Here is a 12,110-nt window from a genome sequence, read left to right as displayed (position 1 = left end):
AGATGAGGAAACTGAGCTCCCAGACATAACTAGTTGGTAATACAAGTAGCTTGGTCTCCTCTTTTTAAATTTTTCATTCTATTAATAGAAATTGAGGAATCTGCATAAGTGATTTTCCCAGATTAGTTCAGATTTGCCATTATAAATGTTCAAACCTAGCCATTCTTGGATGTAAAGTTTTCTGAAATGTATTGCACCTTTCCCTACCTTGGAAAAAAAGAAAAGCCATGTGGCCATACTGTAGACTTTTCTTAGTAACATAAAGTTGTAATTGTGAACCTCATTTGTCTTTCTGGGTTATAATAATGAGGTCCTCAGAGCAGGGCCTAGTGAAGCTTACAGGGCTGTCTTCCCCATTCTTATGTCTCTACAGCTGGGAGTGACTCAGCTGCTTCCTCTCTCCTTGTCATGTCTTAATGTGGTAGCTTCTGACAGCATCCCACCTCTCTTCGCTAGCTCAGCACTGAACCAAGTGCAGGAACTTGATCCATCAGTGGCTTAATTTCACCCACAATTCTAAACCTTCAGGAGTAGGAGAGTTTCACAACCAAGTCAGGTACATAGGTTTTGTACAGAATTTCCCACAATCCAGTTTTTTCTTAAAGGTCAATAATGATGCAAGCCTCCTCATCGCTGAGTGCAGAATAAAAGGTACGATAGTTTATTTTACTTTAATGGTGCCACTCTGGATATGTCAATATTGCAAAGTCTAGGGTACCAAGGCATAATTGGATTGTGCACAAAACATTTTGAGAAATAAGACAGAAACTAGATATGGCTTAAATACTTAAATTTTTATTTTAGGTTATTTTCCCGAGCTGTGTCTCTGTAGAGTATTCTCCTGTCATGGGATAGGAAGTTTTATGAGTCTTTTGAGGATATGAAAAAAACCCAAAGTGAATTTTTAAAGTATTAAAAGAAATCATAATACATTCATTTCAGTACTCTTCACTTATCTACAGACCAGATTTGCAGTAAATGTATCTATTCAAAATATATCTAAGTGCATGGGAGCCAGAAAGGCCCCAAAGCCAGGGGAATGGTTGTCTCAGAGCCCACGCATTAGAGCCGTGGCCTGGAGCCAGGGGAAACAGGCACTCTGGTGGCTGCAGCCCAGGTCTCCTGCTCCACCCCTGGAGCCCCACAGAAGGTGTGTGAGAAGGGTGGTTCAGGAGCAAATCTGAGTTCTGCTTCCTGGACCACCAAAAAAAAAACAAAAACAGCCAATAAATGACTGTGCACTCTATTCACCACCCCTGGGAGGAATAGAACCCATTTTAGAAATATTTCCCTTACACGATTAAAATGTTGGGTTCTTTTGGTGTCTGTGAAGGTCGCTTTCAGTTTGCTTGAAAAGCTCTTTATGCAAAGGCACCGCCAGCAGACAGGTGTTCTGTAGTTTTATTTGGCCTCCTGGAACAGTTGGGGGATTTTCTCACGGGGAGCACGCGTTTTGCCTATACGCTGCTGTAGAAAACATCTTTGCTAACACGTTCATGGGTCCGTTGGTTATTTATAGCCAAGTTTTGATTATCCGCTAGGCAGGTTCCTGGCACGGTTTTCAGCCCTCTATTTGCCTTTCTCGCCTCCCACCGACACCGGCTTGCTGAAGCTTGTAGCAACTTAGAATTTCCCCTGAGTCATAGCTCCCCTGTCCCCAGTGCGAGCTCAGCCACCCCCCGCCCCGAGATGTCTACACCCCAAACAGAAACCTACCTTTCCCAGCAACAGTATAAAGTCCCCAGAGAGAAGAACTTGGGTCCCTGCACTGAGGCTGCAGGCATAGTGTGCGGGGTAGGGAGGGGCTGAAGGCTGGAGAGGGGTCACTAACCAGGGCAGGATGGGATATTCAATAGCTTCCCATCTCTATTCACAGGGTGGCATCTTTTTATTGTTTGAAGCGTTATGTGTTCCCTAGACATGCGACACACCCTCCCCTCCTCAAATTCCCCGTGAGTACAAAAACCCATTCCTGAGTCCAATCAGAATTTCTTCTTTTCTGCCTGCACTTGGGGCCTCGGTGAAAGTGGCCCTGGTGCTTTTCTGTCCTGAGGGATATCATCTAGGTCTCCTCACTCCTGAGCCAGAGCAGTCTCCACGCTAGCTTGGTTCTGGATCTGGGAGATCCGCTGCCTCGGCCTCAGCCCCAGAGATTCTGGTTGTAATTGTCTGAGGTAAGGCCTGGGTGCTGGGATTTTCAAACACTCCCCCATTGGCCCCCAGAGTGATTCTAATGTGCAGCCAAGGCTGAGAACGGCGGGCTTAGAGCCTCAGTTGGCTCACAGCGATTGTGAGTGGAACTCTTTAATTGTACAGCTGTGGCTCCGCTGATTTAGAATAAATGTTTGGATAGGAAGGGGAGATGTGCACACACAGAGAACAATTCAGGAGCCATTGCACATCCCAGGGTCAACATTTCATTCGCTCCTTCACTCAACAAACATTTACTGAGGGCTGCTACCAGGATGGGTGGACACAAAAATGCACCGTGAGGTCGCTAAGCTCAAGGTCATAATCACTCCGTGGAAGAAGCATTTGGACATGTCTCTGGACCTCCAGAGTCCCCCACAAAGATGGCCCATTCTAGCCCTTCCTCCATCCTTCTCTATGCCCAGTTAGTGACTCATAATCCCCCTCCATTTGCAGAAGATTTGATGGAACATAGGTAATCCTGGTGCCTATAGTCTCTGGTTGCTCTACAGAATGCAGTTGCTGGAATTAAGACAGTTATCTCTGCTAATAAAATTCACTTTTTAAGTGCAGAGTTATAAATACATATGCAGCCTGCATATTCGAGGAGGCATGTAGGAGGAAACACAGAGCTGTAGGGCCCTTCTAGAATAGATGCCACTCCCTGGCACCTGCACGTACATAACTTTCCCGATACCCCCAAATAAGGCTTGTTTTCAGGGTTTTCTTATAACAAAGGATTTACTGTAAACAGCCCTAGTGAGAGAATCAGAAAATAGCATCCTTAACACTTGTATTCTTTCTTTCCTCTGGCCCTCAAGTGGGTTCGCAGCCATCAGCTTTCCTTCTCCCAGGGGCAAACTGGTCCCTCAGTCTCTAAGGAAACTGGAGTGGCATTAACTGGGATGTAAAACAACTGCTGAATGGAGATCAGGAAGATGAGCAGCAGGAAGGGGGGGATGGCGACCTTGTACATTTGAGCCCTGCAAAAAAGTGCATTAAATCTAGGATGTGCTTGGGGTGCTGGTGAGGCATATAAAGGAGCAGCAGACGAATAAATCTGGCTGGTTCCTGGGAGGAGAAGAGCTAATGGAAAAATTTCCTAAAAGGAGCTTTAACTTTTTACTGAATGCCGTAACACTATAAATTACTAATGGGCTGACTGTAATTTTACAATTTAGCCTGGCATTTGAATTGCTTGCAGGAGATTGTACCTTGTGGGTAATCACAGGTATGCATGGTGAATGTCATGTAACATATTCCTTTAAAATACATAGCTAGCTACTTTCGTAACAAATGTGTTTATTTGCAAAGAAATTATGAGTATGGTGTGATACAGCATGGAGCAGGCCCTGCTGGTTGTCCAAACAGCTTTTTCCTCACTTAGTGAAGCACTGATTTGGGGGGTAGGGTTGAGTTTCAATCCTCCTCCAGGTGACACAGTTGAGTGACTTTCCCCTACCCTCCTGCATGAAAGGGAATTCCTAAGGGACCTAAGCCAAGCCCAGTGGCCTGGTCCCCTTTGTGGGGGCTGGTTTCAGAGTAGGTGTGCTGGAAGGCCTGCTGCCACCATGGTACCACCACTGTTTCCTTCCAAGTCTAGGATCATGCTTCCTAGAGTCACTGTCCCTGTCCTGTTCCAGATAATTGCTCACAAGAGGGCAAAATTTGCAAAGAGGCATGTTGTTATTTCCTCTAGAGATGGTGGTAGCTGTATAGGTAAGCAGTTGAGAGATTCCTAGCAGCTTTCTGGCACAAACTTGAAGAATTACACACTAAGGTGTTTCAGACTAAGCTCTTTGAGTGTCAACTCCTCTGATCTTCAAGGATAGAGTTTTTTTGTTTTGTTTTTTCAATTTTTTAAAATTGATTTTAGAGAGGAAATGAGAGGGAGAGAGAGAGATAGAAACATCAATGATGAGAGAGAATCATTGATCGGCTGCCTCCTGCACGCCTCCTACTGGGGATTGACCTGCAGCCCAGGCATGTGCCCTTGACTGGAATCAAACCCCGGACCCTTCAGTCTGCAGGCTGACGCTCTATCCACTGAGCCAAAGCAGCTAGGGGTAGAGTTTTTGAACTCGCTTGGCTCTCCCAGAAAGCGTGTATGCCCCCAATTCTGTGTTCACTTCTTTATACCAAACATGCATAGAGTGGCTTTAGTTTTCCATCCTAAACCCTGACTGATACAGTAGCACATGGCCCAGTTCTGGCCAATAGTCTAGAGGGCTTCTCCTTACTCCTGAGGAGACTCTGGAAGAGACAGCCCCTATCTGCCTCTGGACGACGTGGCATTTGGATGAGATGCGTGGTACAGCTGTCACGATTTGTTGCCAGCCTAAAATAGAGCCCATACGCAAGTAGAAGGCAAAGCCAAGAGAAATGCCCAGCAAAAAAAAAAAAGCTGGAGGCCTGAGGTACTTGCAGCCAATGGCCTTCTAATTGGTGCAGGCTCATTCCTTAAAGAAGCAAACGTTAGGATAGCTAGACGTTGTCTGACATGGTTTCGGAGGATGAGGCATTATATAGTGATTCACACCTATTCTCCATCCTTTCCTTTTTACACTCTGCCCTCTGGGCAAATGAGTACCCAGATAATCTGTCTCAAATGTACCACACACCTTTGAAATAGCTATGTGAGTTACTGTTTTGCATTGGCAGATGTGTCTACAATATTATTGCACCTCTTATCTTTTTCCAAACTCCAGTTATACTTTAAATACTCTTACATTGCCAAAGCATTAGTACAATTTCTCATTTTGAATTTCTTCTTGTTCTACAGAAACATAGGAAGTCCTTACTTTGCATGGTAGTGCAGGAGCAGAAACATGACCATGCAAATTAAAACTGTGCAAAGTAATCTTAATAGTCAATGGGAAAAATTACAACTGTTGCATAAAAATTTTTGCTACAATATTAAAAATTCTTATTTTCATTTATAAATGTACAGTGATAGTTTTTTAAAAAAAACACAGGATTTTACTCTTTTTTTAAAAATGTGTTTTTTAAATTGATTTCAGAGAGAGGAAGGGAGAGAGAGAGAGATAGAAACATCAATGATGAGAATCACTGATCAGTTGACTCCTGCATGCCCCCTACTGGCGATTGAGCCCATAATCTGGGCATGTGCTTGACTGGTAATGAAACCTTGACTTCCTGGTTCATGAGTTGATGCTCAACCAATGAGCCACATGGGCCAGGCTGTGTTGTTGTTGTTGTTTTTAATGGACAAGCCTAAACTATTGTATTTATTGTGATTAATAACATGCTTGGTCCTGGCCAGGTGGCTTGGTTGGTTGGAGCGTCATCCCCTACACCAAAATAAAGGTTGTGGATTCGATTCCTGGTCAGGGCACATACCTAGGTTGCAGGTTTGATCCCTGGTTAGGGTGTGAATGGGAGGGTCCAATCGATGTGTTTTGTTTTGTTTTGTTTTGTTTTGTTTTTTTTCTCTCTCTCCCTTCCTCTTTCTCTAAAAATCAATGAAAACAAATTTAAATCCTTGGGTAAGGATTTAAAATAATCTATGTATATAAAAGGGTAAGCGACCATCAGACTGCCCCAACCATCCAGTAGGTATGACGGGCACCGACCACCAGGGGGCAGATGCTCAATGCAGGGGTTGCCAAGCTGCGGTGACTTGGCAGTGGCAGTTCTCAGGTGATGAACCCAGAGAGGAGGGAGCCCGATTCCTGCAGGTCTGTGCAAGTCCACCTTCAGCCGTGGGTTATGCTGTTGCTGGGGCACTGTTGGCCCAAATCTGGTTTACTGCCGAGCTGCAGTGACCGCAGATGTCCTTCCAGCAGCGGTGCTGCCCTAGGTGCGGCAGGCCTGGGAAGGGCCGCAGAAGGTTGGCTCCAGGGCGTGTCCAGCCCTCTCTCCCAGTCCCGCCCCGTCAGCCACCTTCTAATTAATTTCCTTTCAATGTGCACGAATCTGTGCACCGGGCCACTAGTAGTAAATAATATGCTTGGACTTCTTCCTACAATCTTATTTGAGTTTCCTATTTATCCTACTTTTAATTTGCTTTTTTATTCCTTCTTTATTGCCTGCTGATCCAGTAACTAACTTTTCTCTAGGTTACTTCCCCCCACATCCCTTCTGTAGTCGTGGAAGCTACACACTCTATTTCTCTTATTTTGGTGAATATCCTTCAAAGTTTAACATGCATATCCGTAATGAACTCTGTCATATTCAAGATCTTTTTTAATTATTAAATTTATTAGGTGATATTGGTTAATAACATTATATAAATTTCAGGTGTACATTATAATTTGACATCAATGTACTCTATTTCATGCTCACCACCCAAAGTCTGGTTTCTTTCCCTTACCATATATTTGACCCACTTCACCCTCTCCCCTCCCCTTCTGGTAACTACCATTCTATTGTCTGTATCTATGAGTTTGTTTTTGTTTTGTTCATGTTATTTTTTGTTTTATATTCCACATAAGTAAAATCCAATGTTTTGGGTCCTTTTCTGTCTGACTTATTTCACTTACCATAATACTCTCAAGATCCATCCACGTTGTCACAAATGGTAATATTTCATCTTTTTAATGTAGTAATCTTTTAAAGAGCCTTCTAAAGTTGGGATAATTCCCTGGTCACAGATTCTACCTCCCCAGCATAAAATTGAATTCAGAACTCTAATTTCCTGCCTCTGTTGCAGCTGGGAGGAAGGCCTATGCCATAGGCTCTGCTAATTAAGAAGCACTGTGGAAATGTGAGGATACAAACTATGCAGTCAGCTTCCATTTTCCTGGTGCAGGTAGATCCAGTTTGTGGAGGTGGCAGTGGTTGCAAGGTCAAGTTTCTGACAGAATTGGAATTGATGTTGACAATAGGAGTAGATGAAGAAAAGTTGAGCTCCTGGCATTTGATACTTGTTGGGAGCAGCAGCAGTTTATGTTCTGTTGCATGGCTTAGGCCTAGTGCACTTTTTTCTAGAAGCTTAACCCAAGCTGGGTTTTTTTTTCAACTCTCCCAGTAACTCTGGGAGTTGTTGAATATCAATTTAAGAAATTCTTGCTTCAATTCTATTCTTTGCAACAACAAACCTTAACCAATAAAATAACTTGTCAGAATCTAAAGTTAAGGAATATCTCACTTAATAAAAGGAGTCTCTTCACTAACTCAAAACTCCCTTCTGCCATCATCTACTGTATTTTTAATGGCTAATATTTTAATTTCACTTGGTTTTAAAATTCCAGAATGCTGGCACATTAAGAAATACTACTGATTTGCCTGGCCAGCATGGCTCAGTGGTTGAGTATCGACCTATGAACCAGGAGGTTGTGTTTTAATTCCTGATCAGTGCACATGCCCAGTTTGTGGGCTCAATCCTCAGTGGAGCGTGTGCAAGAGGCAGCCGATCAATGATTCTCTCTTATCATTGATGTTTCTATCTTTCTCTCCCTCTCCTTTCCTCTCTGAAATCAATAAAAATATATTTTAAAAAATACTACTGACTTATATTAACCAAGATATTTACTTATGTATTATTTACTTATCCTTCTGCAATCTCACTTATTCCTTTAGGGTTCAGCTTTTTTCTTTTTTTCTTTTTGGAGTATGTTCTTTAGTATTTCTTTTAACGAGCACCTGTAAGTTCTAAAGTTTGTAAATGTGTTTATTTTGTTCTTTCTCTTGAAAGATGGTTTAGCTAGGTATAGAATTTTAGTTTCTCAGTTATGGACTATTAATACTTTGGATATATTTTCCATTGTCTTCTGTAACCTATTGTTGCTGATAAATCTGCTGACAGGATGACTGTCATGTCTTTTAGGGTAATTTACTTTTCTCAGTAATAACTTGTAAAATTTTCTTACTGTGTTTGGTATTTTGTAATGTCACTATGATGTACAGGTTTCAATTAAAACAATTTAGTCTGTTTGAGCCTTAGCATCTTCCTTTGACCAGATAATTCATGTTCTTTTCCAAGTCTGAAAAATTCTCACACATCATCTCTATGGATGTTGTTTTTGCTTCATACTCTATTTTCTCTCCTCCAGAAACTCTTTTAGATGTATATCAGGTCTTCTAATTCTATCCTCTAGGTTTCTGAACTTATCTTTGCTATTTTGGCAGTTTAGTGTATGCATTTCCATGTATTTCAGGCTCTCCATAAAAATAATTTTTATAATGTAGGGATTATTTCACTCAGAAGTCATCAATAATTGTCTATTTCTTACCACCTAAGCTACTCTTCTGGCTTTTAAGGCCCTCATGCATCCAGACACCCTGCCAGTGATTAGTTGGGTAACTACAGGCACACAACTTCTTTGAGCCAGAGTTTCCTAACACAAAGAACTTATTGAGATTATTAAAAAACTTAAGCGTTAAAGCATATAAGGTGCTGACAAGTACACAACACAGTAGCACAGTAAATAACATTTGGAGTGGTGTCCTAGCTCACAGAAATTTCCTTGGTGGTCACCTATATGACATCTTTCCTCCCACCATTTTAGACATTAATTCTGAATGGAAGTTATCAATTCCTTGGTTGTTGTGATTGGCTGAGGCATGGACACATGAGCCTAGTCCAGTGGTAGGCAAACTCATTAGTCAACAGAGCCAAATATCAACAGTACAACGATTGAAATTTCTTTTAAGAGCCAAATTTTTTAAACTTAAACTATATAGGTAGGTACATTGTTATTAACTTAATTAGGGTACTCCTAAGGCTTAGGAAGAGCCACACTCAAGGGGCCAAAGAGCCGCATGTGGCTCGCAAGCCGCAGTTTGCTGACCACGGGCCTAGTCCAACTGAGACTTTTAAAATTTGAAGTTTCCTTTATGACTGCAGAGTACTTAAAAAAAGTGAGTAGAACTGCTGGCTGTACTAAGGGAGAAAGTGACATTTAGAAAAGTGGGGAGGAAAAATAAGGGTGGGAGAGATATTATTAACACCATTCAAGTGCCTGGCCTCATTAGTTTTGATGATGTGGGACTTTTCAATACTATAGATTCCTTTAACATTTGAATAGTTTATAAGCAGAAATACCTTTTAAGAAAGATTTTAAAATATCAGAATTTGAAGATGAATCTTATTTCATTTTATTGCTTAATTATATAGATTTCTTATTCCTGTATTTCAGAATGGTTGTTACCCTTTCTCCAGCTATGGAAATGTAGTTGCTGCAATACTAAATTTGAATGGTCCTGCAGAGTTCCCACAACCTTTCATAGTATTATCTTATTTGATTTGGTGAGATGAGTAGTCTAGGTAATGTTAAGCTTAGTTTCTATACTAGTAAATGATGAATTTATGATGCAAACGGTGTTCAGAGTGTAGAAGGGTGAGAACCTGGCTAGGTATTAAGCATCGTCAATGAGGAGAGCTCAGAGAATACTATTGGCAAGGTTGTCAGAGATGGTACATTATAAGTCACTTTTTAAAAATATACTTTTATTGATTTCAGAGAGGGAGAGACAGAAACATCAATGATAAAAATCATTGATTGGTTGCCTCCTGCACCCCCCACACTGGGGATGGAGCCCGCAACCCAGGCATGTGCCCTGACCTCGAATCGAACCTTGACCTCCTGGTTCATAGGTTGACACTCAACCACTGAGCCATGCCGGCCAGACTAAATCATTTTCAATAATTATTGTTCATTAGAAAATTTCAGAAGAACTCTAAAAAGTTTCATTAACTCAATCATAAAATCTAGTAAAATGCACTTGTGTTTTCCCAAAAGTTAATCTTCGCCATGTTCCTAATCAAGTTCCTGTTGTGCTTCAAAATTCAAGAACTTTTATTTAACCCAGAGGAGAGATAATTGGGGGTGGGACCAGGGAGAGAGGAATGTATTAATTCCTGCTCAAGACATCCACAGTGCTTAACAGGCTCATGTATGAAACGGGTAAATTCTTACACTCTTTGACTAAGAGAACTTTATTGGTTAGAGCACATGGGAAATTTTCACAAGGTAACTTACAATCACAAAGTACTCTAGTAAAAGTACTCTAGTTTTGGAGATCTCAAATGCTTTCACATGAACTCTTTTACCCTCAGTGAAATGGTAAGTAGAGACTGAGTAACAATTAGTATACATACCTATTTCATCTGCTGCAATTGATGAAGAGAGAGATGTACTCAAAATAATATGATGCGAGAACATTTTGACTTTTTTAAAATAATTTTTTATTTAAATGCATACAAAGGTAATATTCCAACTTCATAAATTGTTAACTTTAGCATTCATACAACATTTCACTCATTTGAAAGTAATCTGTGGACTTGATTTCCTCACTTCTCAAGAATTCCCAATTATGCACAGACTTTGGAGGGGGGGGAGGTGGAAATCAAAGCAAATTGCAAATGAAATGAGTTACTCATAGACAAATAATTTCAAAGACAAATTCATAAAAATCCTTTCACTTCTCCAATTATATTTATTTATTTATAACATTTCACTCATTTGAAAGTAATCTGTGGACTTGATTTCCTCACTTCTCAAGAATTCCCAATTATGCACAGACTTTGGAGGGGGGGGAGGTGGAAATCAAAGCAAATTGCAAATGAAATGAGTTACTCATAGACAAATAATTTCAAAGACAAATTCATAAAAATCCTTTCACTTCTCCAATTATATTTATTTATTTATATATTTCTAAATATATTTTTTAATTGTTGATAGCATTACTTCTTCTTTAACTTCATCCTGATTGTTACCTCCCAGCTATGAGAATCCCTCCATTTTAAGTAGAACGCATAATTTATGATGAGGAATGTAATTTTAGATAAGAAATTGTTTCGATAGAATCATTTTGCACTCTGATAGTTTCATTTTTTATGTGTTAAAAAATGTTAAAAGATAAACTTTTTGTTATAAGTACAGCATTGCGATATACTGACAGTCCCGGCATGGGTCCCTCGTTCTCATGACTGCCATTAGACTCAAATCGATCCTCTGAATAGTCTGTCTCAGGAGACACAAACGATGTAGGGAGCAAGGGACTTTTAAAAACCGAGCCTGACGTAACACATTCGTGTCTTAACCATCTGTACCTTTTTTATTAACCAGGGGCTGGAGCTGCCCAGGCGGACAGACACAGGCGCACAACAGTCTTCTCCCACACAAGCCGGGAATGGTAACAGTGTGCGGCTGCCGAAGAAAAGCCGTGTCAGAGCTGTGGGGTGGCGTGGGGGTGTGCGTAGCAGGGTGAGGGAGCCATTCCTCTTCTACATCCAAAGGTGCTATTTATTGGAAATCCGGCACATCCTTTGATTTCTCTCGAGTGGGAGGCAAAACCTTTCAAATGCGAAAAGAAGAAAGAAAAAAGAATCAAGCCTGGCAGGGGGACTTTGGAGAGAACCACAGCCTTGCTTCGGATTGGGACGGCGGGTAGAGAAAGGCTCGGGCGTCTACAACCTGTTTGGCTGCAAAGATGCCGCTTTCCGCCCGAGTTCCAACATCCGCCACCTCCCACAAGGTTGCAGCCCGGCGTCACCTCTCGCCTTTCCGCACCTCCTCCAACCTCCCCAATTCGAGGAGTGTGTGCCGGTGAAGGCATTCCTTCTTCGACGTGCAAGATCCGGCTCGTTCATGCTCCCCCTCCCCCGCTCCCTTTGGCCCTGCCCGCCACCCCCCGGAGGGCAGCAGCCTCCCGGGGACCACCTCTCACCCCACTCCCTCGGCTCTTTCATCCTCTCCAAGCCCAGGGCGCATTCCCACTCTCCCTCCACTGGCGAGTCCGGTTTGCCCCCAAAACCCCAGAGACGCTTCCAGGAAGGCGGCAGCCTCCAGGTGCCCATCACTCACGCCCCTTCCGGCCTCTCACCCCGTACCTTCGACCTTCCCGGCTTTGGGGAGCGTCTGCACTCCACCTCCACGTGCAAGCCCGGGGCTACCGAGCACCTTCCCGGTAACCCGCCCACCCCCAACTCCAGCCTCGGGCTCCGCCCACTGCGC

At 42.3% G+C, this 12,110-nt stretch overlaps 1 long non-coding RNA gene across 1 annotated transcript; it reads right to left on the bottom strand.

Moving 5' to 3' along the window:
• Window positions 1-10,973: 10,973 nt before the first annotated feature.
• On the bottom strand, window positions 10,974-12,104 carry LOC106725656. Its single transcript, XR_001361584.1, has 2 exons — window positions 11,987-12,104; window positions 10,974-11,450 (listed from the first exon to the last, which is right to left on the bottom strand). It is a non-coding gene; the product is annotated as an uncharacterized LOC106725656 (long non-coding RNA).
• Window positions 12,105-12,110: the final 6 nt, after the last annotated feature.

This window comes from Myotis brandtii, unplaced genomic scaffold, assembly GCF_000412655.1.
Source record: "Myotis brandtii unplaced genomic scaffold, ASM41265v1 scaffold18, whole genome shotgun sequence".
Taxonomy (NCBI): Eukaryota; Metazoa; Chordata; class Mammalia; order Chiroptera; family Vespertilionidae; genus Myotis; species Myotis brandtii.
The sequence above is the reverse complement of the archived record's forward strand: the minus strand, read 5'-3'. Positions and strand labels throughout refer to the sequence as shown.